Raw genomic sequence first — 17,686 nt, 5'->3', positions numbered from 1 at the left:
AATATTCATGAAATGCTTCCATGATGAACGAGTAACATCATGTAATAAAAATAAAATCCGCAAATATAACAATTACTGCAAGTAGGGTATAAGCAAGTATGTATGTATAAGCAAGGCAGATACCACCTTTTTTTTAACGCTGTGTAATCCATTTACGGATACCCGGTCGAGGGGGGTAACGGACTGGGTTATATCCAGTCTCCAGAGAGGAAGAGGGAGACGAGGAGGGCCAAGGCCCTCCACGTCCCCAATTCCTCGCCTAATGATACTACGCCTTGCAAAAGGCAGAAGTAGTCGTGTTGAGCGATGCACTGGTGTTCGAATCCCAGGCGGGTACTAAGTTTTCTAATGAAATAAGTACTCAACAAATGTTCACGATTGACTTCCACGCTGAAGGAATAACATCGCGTAATAAAAATCAAACCCGCAAAATTATAATTTGCGTAATTACTGGTGGTAGGACGTCTTGCGAGTCCGCGCGGGTAGGTACCACCACCCTGCCTATTTCTGTCGTGAAGCAGTAATGCGTTTCGGTTTGAAGGGTGGGGCAGCCGTTGTAACTATACTTGAGACCTTAGAAGTTGTATCTCAAGGTGGGTGGCGCATTTACGTCGTAGATGTCTATGGGCTCCAGTAAGCACTTAACATCGGGTGGGCTGTGAGCTTGTTCACCCATCTAAGCAATAATAAAAAAAATTGGCACTCATCCCTCAAAATCAACTACCGACTAAGCCCCATCGAGCTCTACCACACCGGCTACACCAAACCTATATATAGTAAGGAAGATACCACCCTGCTCATTTCAGCCACGAAGAAGCCATACGTTCCAATTTAGGTCTGAAACATCTATTATATTACACGATTTGGACACAGATCTAAAGGCTCGATCTTTGTGCACAATGGAATAGGAAAAAAATCAGTCAGTCCATAGCAAATTGTGACCCGGGCGTCCACATATTCTGTTCATTTTTGGCTGCTTGCTCTCGAAAGCTGAACTCTATAGAACAAATAAATAAGATTAGCTTAGCAAGCTAATATTATTTTCCATTAACGTTGAAACAGCACGCAGGTAATGCATTTTATTATGATAATTTCATGAGAGATTACTTTAACTTTAACTTTCTTAGTTTTACTTCTTCACAATTAATTTTAACTACAAATTGAATCTTAAACCGCCATTAGACTGAAATTCAATAAAATATTAAAAAACATTACAGAATTCATAATGGTAAAGATTTTTGTTCGATCATTTTTATCTTTGACAACAATTATCAAATTAAAAAACAATTTTAAATTAAATCCTCGAGGTCGAATTCAAATCAATCTCGGTCGTAGAACAAATTACGAATTTTCCGATAGCAAAATTCGATGGTCCACCGAGGCTTGAATCTTCGTTCCAATAATTCCCTTTTTTAGCGGCCCAAGTTTGAATACACCGAAGGAACGCATTATTTTGCTTTAAGACGAAAGTTCAAATTTTAGAGAAGAGTATGCAAATGACACTTTTCGAAAAGTTTGTTTTTAAATTTTGTTCTTATTAATATTTTACTAGATGATGACCGAGGTTTGCTCGTTTTTTTTTTAATAACGCCATCTTGTTGTGTCTTTAAAGCGGCTAGTTGCCCTCAATTAAGAAAAATAGTATTATTATTCGCCAATAGATGTTGGGAAGAGTTGATAATTGAAAACATAACATTTTCTGAAAATAAATCGTAGCTAGATCGATTTATCGCCCCAGAAATCCCCTGTATACTAAATTTTAGGAAAATCGTTGGAGCCGTTTCCGAGATTTAGATTATATATATATATATATTAATATACTAGAATTGCTCGTTTAAAGGTATAAGATTTATTCTATTCATGGGAGCTCAGCAGCTCATTTGGTGATAATTGATTAACGAAACCCATACATCAAGTAAGTTTTTAATTGTACTTTTTAATGGGAAAGTGTTGCATTATAATTTTGAAACGTGATTTTTTCAGAGTCAATCATAATGAACATAATATAAGAGTGGTGCTGATATAGGTAACGACTGGTTAATGATGCGTATTCACATTACAGACGTTTTCGATTTGGTAACAAAAAAAGAACTAAGAATAAGCTATCACCTAATAATATAATTTACAAGTATTTGCATGTCCTCACATCTTTTATAGGAAAGTAATAGTCGTTGGTAATTATTTTAATTACTAACTTCCTCTATAAAGCAAAATGTAAACTTCAATAAATTATCGATACGCTGCTTCCTTGTGGCGACATGAGTACTAGACGTCCTCAGCTGTGGCACTCCGCAATTTCTAATCTGTCATTAAGCAGGTTGTTTTGATCATTATTATTGTAAACTATATGTTTAACATTGCACACTACTGCTCTAATATTGTGATCTTTATCTTTATACTTCCTTTACCTACATTTATTTAAAGTAAGTAATGTATTTTGACGTCAACCATTGGTTCTGCAAAGTATCAGTGCCACATTTTAAACTAAGTAGCTGTTTATTTGAAATACAGTTAATTTTCGGCTAGTCTCTTCTTTCTTTCTTTTTCTAACGAGATATAATATTTTCCTCTGATTATATACTTAAATGAGTGATTGAAGACTAGCGAGTGAGCGCTGCTTGCATATATATAGTGTCTGCAAATTTTAACTGATTAAATAAATTAATACTTTAATGTTAGAACAAAGTTCACAGCTTAAATGACACAACAAAAGGCGGACCTCATTCTGACACGACTCTTCTTCCAACAACAGAGGAACACCGTATCAAATTGGAGATTTAAAGATAATCTTGATAATTTTTAAGTTCTTTAATGTCTACTAACACTAGGTGGGGTCGGCACAGTGAATTTTTCTATTCCATTCTCTTCTATCAGCCGCCATCTCATCACTCACTCCTCTCTCTCTGTCATATCGTCATTCACACACTCCATCCATGTCTTCTTCGGTCGACCTCTTCCCCCTCTACCTTGCACTACCATTTCCATACATTTCCTAGTCACATGTATTTCCTTATCGGAACATTTTGTAGCTGACCACTCTAGTCATTCTCTTTATTCATCAACCTTTCAAAATACTTCTTCCATTTATATCTTATTTCCTCATCATTTCTTAACACTCTTTCACGCACTTAATGTGGTTAACATCTCTTTCATCCTCTCTTGCTTTGGCTATCCTACACAGGTTTTTTTGTCCTTCAGGTCTTTCTAGTGATTCATACAATGCATCTTTGCCTTGGCTCTGGCAATAGCTACAGCCTATTAGCTACCTTCTTGCTTTCTTTATATGCCGTCTTCAACTTCTCTTTCGTGACCAAATCTGGGGAACCTGTGCATGATAATATTTCAGTTCTACTACAAAAAAAATTTGGCCGTCGCGGTATACCTGCTACAAAGTATATAGAATTAAGACGTAGGCAGCCGCTTGGTGGTACCACTGGCACTCTTAAAGTCCATTAGTAATGGTGACTACCCACCTTCAAGTGGGCTGTATGCTCGGCTGCCTATAAAGGCACTAAAAAGTATACAAGCGGTGAACGCGTTAAGTAAATGAATACAAACAAAAATACGCAGACACAGCTCACTCAGAGAAACAACAAGAGCGTTGGGAAGGCATAATAATGTCTTCATGTCATGACTTTTTACCAAGGCTCGCCAATGGATGTTTAACATTTAAAAAAAAATCGATCCGCAATAAAAATAAATAGAAATTGAATTCGAAAACACAATGTCACTCTTAGAGCAGAGCCGATGACATCTGTAATTCGATTGAAACGAAGTGGTTGTCATCTAATGCAGTAAATGCATTTGCTTAATGTAGGTTAAAAGCAAGCCTAGTACATTCGTCATGCGCTAAGAGCTGTGCTATTTATAAATCGACTACCACATTACCTCTGATTCAGTTGAGGTTTCTGGATTACTTCAAGAAACTTAATGGATTGAGAATGTCCCACATTCGTCTGCACACAATAAGAACATACAACACAGTTAAAATAACGAATGGGAAGATTCTGATAGTGCTTTTTTTTTGTTTTTGACGATATGAGCTCACTTGGTATCAAGTGGCCATCGGAGCACTTAGACTAACTAGATCATTACCGTGAGCTTGAAGTCGAAGAGTCAATCATCTCGAAATACGCAATTATTTTGCAGGTTCCGTAGTGATATTGTTCATGACTACCTTGTAGACTGAAAGAACATTTTATATCAAGATCTGTTGCTGATGACGGTTTGTATAGTCACACTGGAAAAGAAATTTCGGTCCATCTGGATAGAAGTGGTAGCCAAAGGCCAGCCTACCATCTCCGTGTCTTGTTACTGTGGATTTCGTATCTCGTTTGAAAAAAATATTTTTATCATAACGATATATGTAAATATCATGATGACTATGTAACAACAAAGCAAATTCGTAAGTTTACGATTTTTAAGTAGGTGTAAACATAGTTTTTATTATGGAAATGTTGCGTGTCTATTTGAATTGACTACGTCTGTTTGTTTACGTTGTTCGTATGAATACGCGTTCTCATAAATTATGTGCTGAAATTTCAGAGAGATATTTTATCGTTCCGTACGATCACCATGGTTCCAGCTGTAACGGTTTTAATTGTTTATTAATAAAATTCTATATATATAATATTAAACATAAGCAAAAGTTTGTTTACAAAGGTTAATTTTACATATTTTTGAATGTAAGCTTTACGTAATTCTTTTTGAATTTTGTATTTTGATATAGCTGATGGAAGTCTGTTGTTTATTTGTAACAATCGTAACAAACGTTTTAGGTAAGTACTTACATTTTATTGTGGAAATATTTTGCTCTGTCTGGGACGTGGAAGCGTGTGAAGCTCCCTCAAGGTTATCAATTTACGCCGTCAAATCTATTTCAATATAAATCAGACCTTTCTTCTGACAAAAAGTCTTTTCACGTTGATGTATTTTTCCGAATTATTTTTTTTACCGAAAACTGCCCCACCTCGAATTCATGTAAAAACCTCATTGTCGGATGTAATTAATTAACTACTTTACGTCCGTAATGTGCCAACAATGAAAAGTCCGTGCCGAAGAATGAAAACGAATCGAACGTTTTCTTTTTTGTTAATTAATTATGAACAAGGCTTTGAGAAATTTATAGCTCTGTGGAATTCATTAATCTAACGACCAAGGTAAGCTGAACTGATTTCGGGGACGAGTACTTATTCTGACAAATTCAAAGCCTGTCTGGTTATCGGAGCCCATTAAAATAAAAACGTGTATACCATCTACATTCATCCATGAAGTTAAAGTCTTTACTGTTATGTATAACGGCTATCCCACCTTTTAAATATGAACACATGGCCGCTACATGGCATAAATAGACAGGGCGGCGATACCTACTCGAGCGGACTTGCAGTACACGCTGCTACCGTACACGTGTTTCTTTTCTTCCCATTTTTCCTTTTCAAATTGTTTTTTTTACCTTACGTATTCAGTTTTGTTCTTCAATTAGCCTATTGTTTTTATAAAAGCGACACCAAACCGGAAAAATGACGAAGAAATCAGGTCGTAAATAATTCACTCGCGTTAGTATCGTAAGTTTAATTTTTTTTGTCATGATTTCTCCAGCATTAGAATGCATATGTCATTCGTATAACCCTAATCTAATACCATAATCTGTTTTGCTCCGTTGTTATATTATATTATTACTAGCGACCCGCCCTCGCATCGCTTAGGGAACTGTAATTTATTATATACTAGCTGACCCGGCAGACTTCGTAGTGCCTCAGTCGATAAATAAAAGACCTAAATTTAAAATAAACAAAAGGAATCCGTTCGACGGGGGACACAACAAAGGAAAACCAAAATTGTTATTTTTATTTAATTCCGAGCATTTTCAAATTTATTTACCTTTTAAACCTTCTCTGGACTTCCGCAAATAATTCAAGACCAAAATTAGCCAAATCGGTCCAGCCGCTCTCGAGTTTTAACGAGACTAACGAACAGCAATTCATTTATATATATAGATAACAGTATTTCTCCACTATTTAATGGATTTTATTATACATATAAACCTTCCTCTTCAATCACTCTATCTATTAAAAAAAACCGCATCAAAATCCGTTGCGTAGTTTCAAAGATTTAAGCATACATATGGATATAGGGACAGAGAAAGCGACTTTGTTTTATACTATGTAGTGATGCGAGTATATAATGTTTCGTATATTTTAATCGGATTAACAGAATAATTTAACATAGGCATGTGAATAAGCGGGCGAATCGTGTAAACTTCTGGATGGAATTGTTGTGTTCTAAAGGTATTGTTCGAGATGATCCTTCCATCTCCTTTATACCCTCTCATCATATGCTAACGAAGTCCGCTCCGATCTATATAAATATTTTTTGCACAAGCTATTTCGCTCTGGATTCAATAGGAATCCGTCTATTCTATGCAGTTGACGTTAATTGAATCCAGTCGAAATTTCGACTTAGCGGCTCAGCGTTCCTGTTTGTTATGGCTATGAACTCCAGTAAGCACCGATGACCCGCGAAATCCCGTGTACCGTAATAAAAGAAAAAGGATTTTTGGGTGTTCATTGCTCTTGTAATCTCTTGGTTTTGGTAATATATTTTTTTTTTATTTAACTTATTTACTTCAGATTTTGCATCCATATTACATTCATTAAAATTACATATAGTATACCAGAATTAAATAAAAACAATAACTACAATTTTGGAATATAACAAATTGATTTGTGTATGATGTTTTATGATTTGTGATGGTTTTAAAATCCATGTTCAAGTCAGCATAGGTTAATGTCAGAAGAAACTCATTTATGAAGAGTACAATATTAAGAGAGAGTCGTTCTTACAACAGTTAACAGCACAGCATCCATAACTATTTTTTTTTTTTTATTGCTTAGATGGGTTGACGAGCTCACAGCCCGCCTGGTGTTAAGTGGTTACTGGAGCCCATAGACATCCACAACGTAAATGCGCCACCCACCTTGAGATACAAGTTCTAAGGTCTCATGTATAGTTACAACGGCTGCCCCACCCTTCAAAGCGAAACGCATTACTGCTTCACGGCAGAAATAGGCAGGGTGGTACCCATCCGCGCGGACTCACAAGAGGTCCTACCACCAGTAAGAAAGCTAGCCAAACTTTGAGTCGAATCAACACGTGTCTACAGGTGACTTCTATCATGAAAGAATTACGTCGTCTAATGAAAGGTGAGCAACAGCACTGACATTATGATTCGTCCATACAGGCACCGGTTATTTAACATCAAAAGGGCTATGAACTTGGTTGTTTTTATATGGAGTAACAAAGCGAAGTCTGCGAAGCCTACTATATTTCTCGGACCTCGAAACAAATCAAATGCTCGACAATCATATTACTGTCGCTGGATCGCTTGAGATTGTTTCCCGTTGAGATATTTTCTTGAAACAATTAATTTTTACATTTATATTAAACAGTTTTGATTAATAAATAGAAAATCGTCTGTAATGATAACAAGACAGGTTTCAAGAGTGAAAATAGCGCCTAGTTCTGTCAGTACAGTGTTGATCGTCGTCAGCGACGAACGAATACGGCGCAACACACGATATTCAGAAAACATAATAATATCCATTCGCTTTTCTATACGATCGACCACATTTTTCTAACTAGTGCTATGCCAGTGGATTACAATAGTAAGTATTGAACAAACATTTGTCTTTATTTAGTTTTCAACTATTATCGGTTTCTGTAAACATTGAAATTTTGGCGGTTTCAATTTGGTTTGTTCTGTGTTATCGAAATTTTTGTGAGAGGAAAGCGTTCGAGATAAACCTTGAGTTGTTTGTGAGACGGTTAAATTGGGCGCTACGGCCGATAGTTTTTCAAGTGTTTTGTGCAAAATGCAATTAAAGTAGCCAAAAAAAATGAGGCAATCTTCATTTAAAAATCATATTACGAATGTTGTTTTAATTTTCTAACGTCGTACTGATTTAAGGAATGCGAATATTTTAAAAATTAATGTTATGTAATTTTATGGATCTGAAAGAAAAGTCTTAAAGTTGATTAACACTTACACTGCTCGCAAAACTATCAAAAATTCCGTTTAGTTAATCTCTTTTAATTTTCTTTTTTCGTATTTTATTTTTCATTATCAATTCATTAGTCTTCTATTTACATATACATATTAAATAATGACGTAAAATGTTCACAAACATAATGAAACACGTTTAAGCAATAATAACGCGGTCTACAAAACGAATCTTTTGAAGTCGATAATGTTTTATTTAAATGCTAGCGACCCGCCCTAGCTTCGCTTCGGAAACTGTGATTTATTATTGATTTCTCTACTATTTAATAGATGTTATTATACATACCTTCTTTATTATATATACCTTCCTCTTCAATCACTCTATCTATTAAAAAAACCGCATCAAAATATGTTGCGTAGTTTTAAAGATTTAAGCATACATAGGGACAGACAGATATAGGGACAGAGAAAGCGACTTTGTTTTATATTATGTAGTGAAATGAAAATTTTATAAAAACTTGTGATTTTTCTACGGGTGGATGCTTAATAATCTTTCTGTTGTTAATCTGTTACTGAAGCCTATAAATAACACAATGTGGATCCCACTATTCACCTTGAGACACTAATATGAACTCTAAAATGAAATCTCAGTGGAATAACACTTATACTTGAAATAGGAACTGCGGCTTCGCGATAGAAATAGGCAGGATCGTGGTACATACACGCAAAAATTCCTAACACCATAAGTAAAACTTTGTTTTTAATTATTTAATGTTTTTGTTTTTTTTAGTCTAAATTCTCTAATACTGCTTTATTAATATTATCACTGTTGTAGTGTAAATAGCTTTGAATATCAGTTTAAAATTTCAGCGTGCAGACAAAACGCGTAAAGATACAGATTATACAAAACAAAAAGGACAGGTTATTTTCATTAAATGAGATATTTTGAAATCTCTAAAGAAAATTAGATACATTAAAGAACTTAGAAAAATAACGTTAGATAGTATTTTCTTCTTTTTTCACGAGTCATGGACATAATGAAAACTAATTTCACTTTTAGAAATAAAATTATTTGCAATGTTCCGAATAAATTAGTTTTCGTGTTCATGAAATGCGCAGTCATTTCAAACCGTAAAAGTCTTTTAAATAAACATTCTGTTCAACATTCAAACAGACGTATATCCTTTATTAAGTATAATTTATCTTTTACGGAACAAGTTCATAAAAATAATGACAGTAATTTTTAAATCTTCGTATAGTGGTAGAACTATTATTAATTTGCATTCTGTGATAAACTTAGTGAAATATGTTATAAAGATGTCAGGTACTGTCGAATAATTCGTCCTTGCCATCAAACGTATGGGTTTCAGAACGATTAGCATATATTAGTAACATTTACATGCCAATATCAAAAAAGAGATTAATTCACAGATATTTCTCACAGCTAAGCAGTAACTTATTATAGAAAAAAAAAATTACAAAAAAAGACGAACTTGCAAAACTTAACAAAACGTAGTTACAGATGCACCCTATATAAATATTATTGTTATTACACTAAACAAACACTCCTTAGAAAATATATCAAATTTTATTTGAATTTCATAAATTTCATTTATAGCTAACTGTATTTTCCAGTCAATACAACATTGATTTGTAAAAAAGTCATTTAACTTCTTAAATTGGTTTGAGTTGTTGAAAGGGAATATTAATTTCCTGTAACAAAATACTGTGACGACAAGAGTTGCGGCATCTTAATTTAAAATATTGAAAATTTCTCGGGGTGAGCTTATTATGTATACTCGAATATATGTGACTAGCTTTTGCCCGCGACTTCGTCCGCGCGGAATTGTTAGTTTGGCATAACGCTGAATTTTAACCGCCTATTCATGTACGTAGAAAGTGAAAATATTTTTGAATAATAGAATGTTAAGGTGCTATTTAATGTACCAAAATCACGCTTTTTAACCGACCTCAAAAGAGGAAGTTATTAATTCGACCATCTTTTTTATTTATGTATGTTCGACCGGATCGGAAACGCGACCCACTGAGAAGATCCGGCGAGAAACTCAGTGGGCTATGTCTATGGGTTAGTTCGCTCGTCGAGCCCTTCGTCGCAAGCGACGGGTTCGACGGGGACAGTGACCGGTGCTTGTGGTACCTAAAAGCACCGTTAATGGATCGGGAGGATCCGTAATGAATGAGCTGTCAAAGTTCGAGCGACCCTATTGAAAAACCCTATATTATGTATGTACTTAGTATCGTGTGGAAGGAAGAAAATGAAAAAGAACGCCCGGGTAGTACTAGAATCTCGTTATTTATGTTACGAACTAATCATTAGGTCTAATTTATTGTGCCGAAAGGTTTTTTCGCTTATCAAACAGGTGAACCTTGAGCTCGATTATAAAGTCTTCTTGAACATTAGAAAACGTCTCATTGTTTGATGAAACATTATTCTAATATAAAATAAAATGATTTCAAAATGTAAATTTGTTCAATATAGTAATAAAGCGTGCGGGCTTAGAAACTAGTGACGACTGTACCGACAATGTTATCTATGAAAATATTAGTCAAGCAAATAAATGAACTCCAATATTTTTAAAGGATTTTTGATAACAGAATATGTTATAAAAATATTTTCATTATATGAGCCAGAGGTTATATTCAGTGGCAATCAGCGCCCAGAGACAACCCACTGAGTCTCTTGCCGGATCCTCACAGTGGATCACGATTTGTTGATAGATTCAGCGACGCACTGTTATTGCTTGGGCAGATTTTAGCAAATTCTTTCAGGCTGAGCTTCGTGAGCTCACCCCAAAAAGTAAAGCCTGAATAGCTTTCGACCAGTATTTTATAGTAGTAAGTGAAAAAGGCTATACACAACAACAGCGTAGATACTGCGCCCACCTCGTGACATATGTAAAGTTCTAGAAATTCCTATAATATTGTGTAGCAGCTGTCCAACTCTTTGAACCATAACATATGACTGCTTTATAGTAGAAACAAAAATATCCTATCCTAATACAGGATTAGGATTAGGATAGGTTATGGATCCACAAAAATCCTACAATAAACGGACGAAAAAATCAATATACGTTGAGCTCCTGTTTAAAGTAACTGATAGTAAGTAAGTCAGCATTGTAAGTTAACACGGATGGAACCATAGATTACCTAGATCGTATTAATTTTCATTTAAAACAAATAAGTATAGCAGAATACGAAGTCTTTGAATTATGAATACACACATACACACATGGCTCGTCTGGAAGATCTGCAGAATGGTGGAATAAGATATTAGTATTCAATTCATGAATATTTCATATTATGTTCGATGCAAATAGGAATGTTGGATTAACTGTATTAATACTGAATATCAAATCATAAATATTATATATTTTTGTAATATTTAAGTGTTATTACCAACAAGGCTTTTATGAGTTATCGAGGTCTTTATAGTGTGTTAGGCGTAGTTCTAATGACGATCAAATGTAAGAAAAAGCAAATTTAAACGCTAACCATAACTACTAATGTATATTTTTCTTTAGACGCTTACTTGCGGATCGTCAGGTTTATTCTAGGCTTTTCCACTGTGGTAATCAACAAAAGTGCGGTACTTAACCCAAAGCACTTTTTTTTTTTTTTTTTTTTTTTTTTTTTTTTTTTTTTTTTTTTTTTTTTTTTTTTTTTTTTTTTTTTTTTTATGATTGAAAGTTTACTGGTGGCCCGAAGGCCTTTCCAGTTTCACCGTGGGCGAGCAAAGGCTCAGCCAAGAGGGGTGGGATTTGCTAACAACTGCCCGAGCGCCTCCGAAGGAGACCTAACAACTCAAGAGCAATTGTTTCGCGAATGAATCTACTACCGGATCGGAATCGCGACCCGCTGAGAAGATCCGGCGAGAAACTCAGCGGGCTGATGCATGGGTTAGGTTGCACGTCGACCTCTTTGTCGAGTTCGACGAGTACGGTTACCGGGGTCCCTAAGCCTGCCCCTAGTATTAGAGCTGAAGGCATCTAATGCAAAGGTTATTGGATCTGATGGATCCGTAAGGACGTGTCTAGGGCGTCGACGGTGACTGGCTCCTGCATGATCAGGATTCGGGGAGTAGTCAGCGGCGGCAACGATAAGGCGATTATCATGACGCATAGCCTTATCGAAGTATCGTTCCGACGCTGACTTCATGTATTTCCGAATTGATTCGAGGCCCAGGTCGTCGTGTAGGTCAACGTTCCTCACGAACCACGGAGCCCCGACAGCTAACCTGCAAAAGCGGGATTGTAGGGATTGGAGGGTGTCTATGTGTGTGCGGGCCGCGTGAGCGAACACCACACTCGCGTAAGTCATGACGGGCCTTATGCAAGTTTTGTAAAGTGTCACCTTGTTCCGAAGGGACATTTTACTCCGCTTACAGATCATGGGGTAGAGTCTACCGAGAATAAACGCGGCACGGTCACGGACTGATTTTATATGCGGGCGGAATGTCATCGATGCATCCAGGGTAACGCCCAGGTACTTGACCTTCCTGGCCCAGGGTATGGGTTGTCTAAAGAGAGTAATCGGGGGTGTGAGATTCCTCCTCCTAATCCGGGAGGAAATCCGTGTGGAGCTTCCCCTCTGAAATAGCACCGCAGTACTTTTCGCTGGGTTGATGTCTATGCGCCATTTTCGGAACCACTGTCCTAGGGCTAGGGCTGCGCTCTGAAGCTTCTTCGCGATTAGGGACTTATTTCTACTAGAATAGGAAACAGTCGTGTCGTCGGCGAATAAAGCTAAATGGGTCGGCGGCGACCGGGGAATATCGTTGACGAATAAGCTAAATAGGAGGGGTGAGAGGACAGAGCCTTGCGGGACTCCAGCTGTGAGAGGTCGTGGGGAGGAGCGGGTTCCCTCGACTCGATATCGAAAAGAGCGGTTCGACAAGAAGTCCCGTATGATGAGCACGAGACTATCCGGCACGCCCATGTTGAATAGTTTGAAAATCAAACCATTGTGCCAGACTTTGTCGAACGCTTTTGCGACGTCGAAGAAGAGAGCTCCCGTGTATAACGGTTTTGGTCGATTAAGCCCCACAAGAATGTGCTCCGTGAGGCGGTGCACCTGTTGAACGCATGAGTGATTTGTACGGAATCCGAATTGTTCATCGATAAGAATGCCCTTGGATGAGACGAAGTCTCTGAGGCGTTTGTAGAGCAGACGCTCATACAGTTTGCCTAGAGACATGAGGAGGCTAATCGGGCGGTAGCTCGTCGGATGATTTTTTGGTTTACCGGGTTTATGTATGCCGATAACGTCCGCTTCTTTCCACACCGCGGGAAAGATACAGTTCGCCATAGCGGCATTGAAAATAGATGCCAACATCACGATGAGTTGGACGGGTAGAAGTTTAATAACGCGGTTGGATATACCGTCGGAACCGGGAGCCTTGCGAGGACGTAGGTCTTTGATCAAGTCTTTAACTTCCATCGGGGTGACGGGTGGTAACGCATCAGAGGGTGGCAAGGAGGCTCTGCGTTCTACCTCACTGTCTACTAATTCTACATGAACAGGGTCCACGGATTGAGTGCTGGGCGTGCACTGGGTTTGCAATGTATCGGCCAGCAGCTCTGCTTTTTCGTCATCATCGAACGCCGCGAGTCGGCCTGAGGGGCCTACGAGGGGGGGCATAGTTACTACCGTATCCGATTTGAGAGTACGAGCTAAGCGGTAGTAAGACCTTTGGGAGGGCGCGAGTCCTTCTAAGAAATCAGACCATCTGGCATCTCGGACTTCGGCGATGCGAGACTTTACGTCGCGTTGTAGGGCACGCATTCGAATACGATTTTCCGCGGTAGGATACCTGTCGTAGGCGCGTATCGAGGCGTTCTTAGCTCTAAGGAGTTCCCTAATATCGTCGGACAATTTGAAGCGGTGAAGGAAGTCCTCCGCTACAACTTGTTTCGATGACCTATCTAATGTCGAGGTGATGTGTGACGTTAAGATGTCTATGGCTTCAGCGGTATCCTGAGGAGACGGGATAGAGTCCGGGTTAAACGGGAGCGATGGTGGATCAGATTCAGCCAGGCTGATGCCCAGCGTGTGCCAATCCACCACAGTCCTCGTGACGGGAACGGAATCGGGAGCGCGACCGAGCTTCATAACGACGGGACGGTGGTCTGAATCTAACTCTGAAACTACTTCGATCGAGTGTAAGCGCAGAGTTACGTTTTTTAATAACGCTATGTCGAGTATATCCGGGCGATGCGCGATATTTAGCGGGTAGTGAGTCGGGGTTAGCGGAGCGACGATATCGAAGGCGAGATCATCGACTAACGCGTCAAGCCGCCTGCCATTCGGGGTTGTGGTGTGTGAGTTCCACCTGATGTGTTTACAATTTAGGTCGCCCGCCAGAATGACAGAGCTCCCCATGCCGAACAGCGCCTCGATATCACTGCTTAGAACGATCTTATCCGGTGGAAGATAAACGGACGCGATAACGATCGGCGCGTGTCCCATCAGTGAGATTCGGCACACTGATGCTTCGATATTAGCGAGCGCGGGAGGATCGAGCGGGACGCAATGCAGGGCTCTTCTATAGTAAATGACGGTACCACCACCACGGGCAGAGAGCCTGTCGTTCCTGACTATGTTATAGTTCGCGATTTTAGGGTCACGGCGCGCGGGCTTAAGTAGGGTCTCCTGCACTAAAAAGATATCAATTTGGTGGTCACGCAAAAAGTCAGAAACCTGATCACGTTGATTTGCGAGACCGTAAGCGTTAAAAAATCCTATCGTTACGGATAGGGGCTTTATTCTACTTATATACGCCATTGATTACCGGCGGAGTGAGGGGAGGACGTACGTATTTAATGACGCGTATACGTCGGCGTATTCCTGCACAACGGCGATAAAGTGTTGTGCAGTGGAGGCAGCGCGAATGGCGTCGCCCAAAGCGTTAACGCGCTCAAAGTTGATCGACTGAAAGAAGTCGATCGCTAAAGCGAGATTGTCGGACGCGGTCGGAGGGCAAGTCGCGGGAGAGGGACGAGTCGCGGGGGCGGGACGAATCGCGGAGGAGGGAGTTGTAGCCGTGTTCGTGTACGGCAGCGGTTTTGCCCAGGCCGAGACACTGGGCACCGCCGCCGGAACGAACGCTGGCTTAGCCTGCGACGCAGAGGGTGCCGAGGCTTTGATGTCTGGGCCGGAAGCTCGGAGGCGGTTTTGGCGGGCGACGCGGCGATTTATTTTAGGGGCTCGGGGGCAACCACGGTAATTCGCGGGGTGACCCTGTGTTCGACACAGGACGCAGCTAGGCGGTTCCGTTGCGGTTTTTTGGTCGCGAGCGCAGAGGGCCGTGGCGTGATCGCCCAAACACTTAACACATCGGGGGCGCGCGTGACAGTTACGGGAAGAGTGCCCGTACAATTGACAGTTATGGCACTGGCTAGGAGTGCCTTTTTTATGGGGGGCTTCGACAGCGATACCAGAGAGCCTACAGACGGTCTGTGTGTTAAAGATTTTCTTACCCTCGGGGGTAGGCTGGAGAGCGACTAGAACCATATTATATGGCTCCCTACCGCGACCGGTGTGCATACGGTGCACAGAATTCACTGGTAGGCCTTGTTCTAACAGGTCGGCTTTTACGAGCTCTACATCTAACTCTTTAGGGATTCCGCGTATTACAACGCGGAGTTCGCGCTCCTCCTGGAGCGTATACGTATGGAAACTTATACGCTCCTTACGGAGGTAAGAAGAGAGGGCCCTATGGTCGTCGGGTGTTTGAACCTTAATTTGAATGCCGTTCGCGAGGTTACGGGCATTCGTGAAATTTATATTTTTGGCCTTAAGGGCCAGGCAAACTCGATCCCAAGCTGCCTTCTCCTGAAGGATAACCGGGGGAGGGGTCTGGGTTTTATTTTGTGCCACCGGACGCGGCGACGGAGTGGCACGGGCTGGGGGCGCAACGGGAGTCTGAGGGCGGGGGCGCGACGCGTTCACGGCTTTGCTAATTTTAGCGGCCGCGGGAGCTCGAGACTCCGCGGCACGCTTCTTACCCTTCTGTACCAGGGTGAATCCATCCGTCGATGAGGCGGGGGCGAGGTCGACCTCCATGTCCGAGTCAGAGTCGGAGCACGAGGAGGCGGGTGCAGGCGACCTACGAGCAAGTGTAGGTGTTTTAGAGGGCGCGACGGAGGCCGCGGATGATCGCTCAGCTGAAACGATGGTCACGGCGGACGACGCAGCAGTTTTTCTCGCCAGTATAGGCGACACGGGAGCGGCAGGCACGACAGAGGCTGCGGTGCTCAATGCAGAAGCTCTGCACGCAGGTACAGGCGACGCAGGAGCAGCGAGCGCGGCGGAGTCCTCGAGAGGGCTCGCAGTGTGATTGGCCTTGAAGGCCAAAAACTCCGAGGCGAGCTGTGGGTGGCGAAGTCGGAGGAATTCCGCGAATACAGCGTCCATGATCGCTGAGTACCCAGGTGGGGCGGCCCCGGGTCTTGAAAACACTCGCCTTGCGGCGAGGCCCCAACTTCTCGGACCTGAGCGGTTCTATTGAACACAGGTGGCAATGCGGCGCGATTACTACAGGACAAAGAAAAAGCACAACAAAACAGAAATTACGAAAAGAAACAAAACAAATAAATACTTGCAGGAAACCACTTTGTCGGCAGATGTACCACGAACACAGAAACAACAAAAGGAAACAAAACAAATAAAAACTTCCAGAAAGAGCACTTAGTCGGCAGATGTACCACAAACACAGGCCGCGCGAACAATGGCCGGGCTAACAAAAGCCGGGCGAACAAAGACCGGGCGATCGAGTGGACGATGAGCACGTCCGCACGTGACGGGTGCCTCTATCGAATTGACCCAAAGCACTCTCTGAAGTTCCGAAACTTAGACGCTTGCCTGGCTTTCCGCGTCCTGAAACTTTGAATTACGAAGTGTAGATTATATAATACAATAAACACATACAAATATTGAAAATTTTCTCGTGTTGTTTTTGTTTTTGTATATTTTATGTTTGGGCAGATTAGTTGACCATATGGTTGTGGAGTTTCCGGAAGCCGAGTTTATATATAGCAATGTTAATTTTGTCACCCACGAGATCGAGTTGCAACTTTTATTTTATTTTATTAAAAATATATATATGCACAAATTGTAGATTTTGAAGGTTTCATTACACTATGTTGTTCCTTTATTGTGAATCAGTTCGTGAACACGTTTTAGGTACATATGTATGTACGTGTATCATCAGATACGTTGATACTTGTCTGGATTTGAAACCCGGCATACTCTTACCCGGCTTATCATGTGTGGTCAAAGTACTGTATGAAGTACATAGCGCTTGTGTTTAAAAAAGACCGGACTATGCGAATGGATACGGCTTATTGGCAATATTGCTTACGAATTATCTCGCTGCTCCTTCTTGTAACAGTGTGAATTAGGTTATGCTCTTTGATTCCGCAAGCAATTTTAAGAAATCTAATTTTGAAAACATGTCCCCTTCCCCACACGGTAAAAAAAACGTGTGACACTCGGGAACTGCCGCGGTAAAGCTATTGCATAGCATTTTTTATCAACTTATGCAATTATAATTCGACAATGATAATTTAATATTAAAACAATAATAAAACAAGACCACGCTATATTAAACATTAATAAAAGCAAAGCCTTAACTGTCCCCTTCACACTCATAAGCTAGACCGCGCGAGA

General features: G+C 40.3%; 1 protein-coding gene across 2 annotated transcripts in view; it reads left to right on the top strand.

Moving 5' to 3' along the window:
- The first annotated feature begins 7,525 nt into the window (after positions 1–7,525).
- NGR-A20 (neuropeptide receptor A20) overlaps positions 7,526–17,686 on the top strand; it is a 45,927-nt gene continuing 35,766 nt past the window's right edge. Inside the window, exon 1 of one of the 2 annotated variants that reach the window (XM_038017447.2) lies at positions 7,526–7,664. The gene's annotated coding sequence lies outside the window, so the exon portion shown is untranslated. 2 annotated transcript variants of the gene reach the window in all.

This window comes from Bombyx mori, chromosome 19 (genome assembly GCF_030269925.1).
Source record: "Bombyx mori chromosome 19, ASM3026992v2".
Lineage (NCBI taxonomy): Eukaryota > Metazoa > Arthropoda > Insecta > Lepidoptera > Bombycidae > Bombyx > Bombyx mori.
Note: the sequence above shows the minus strand (reverse complement) of the source record. Positions and strands in the feature narration are given on the sequence as shown.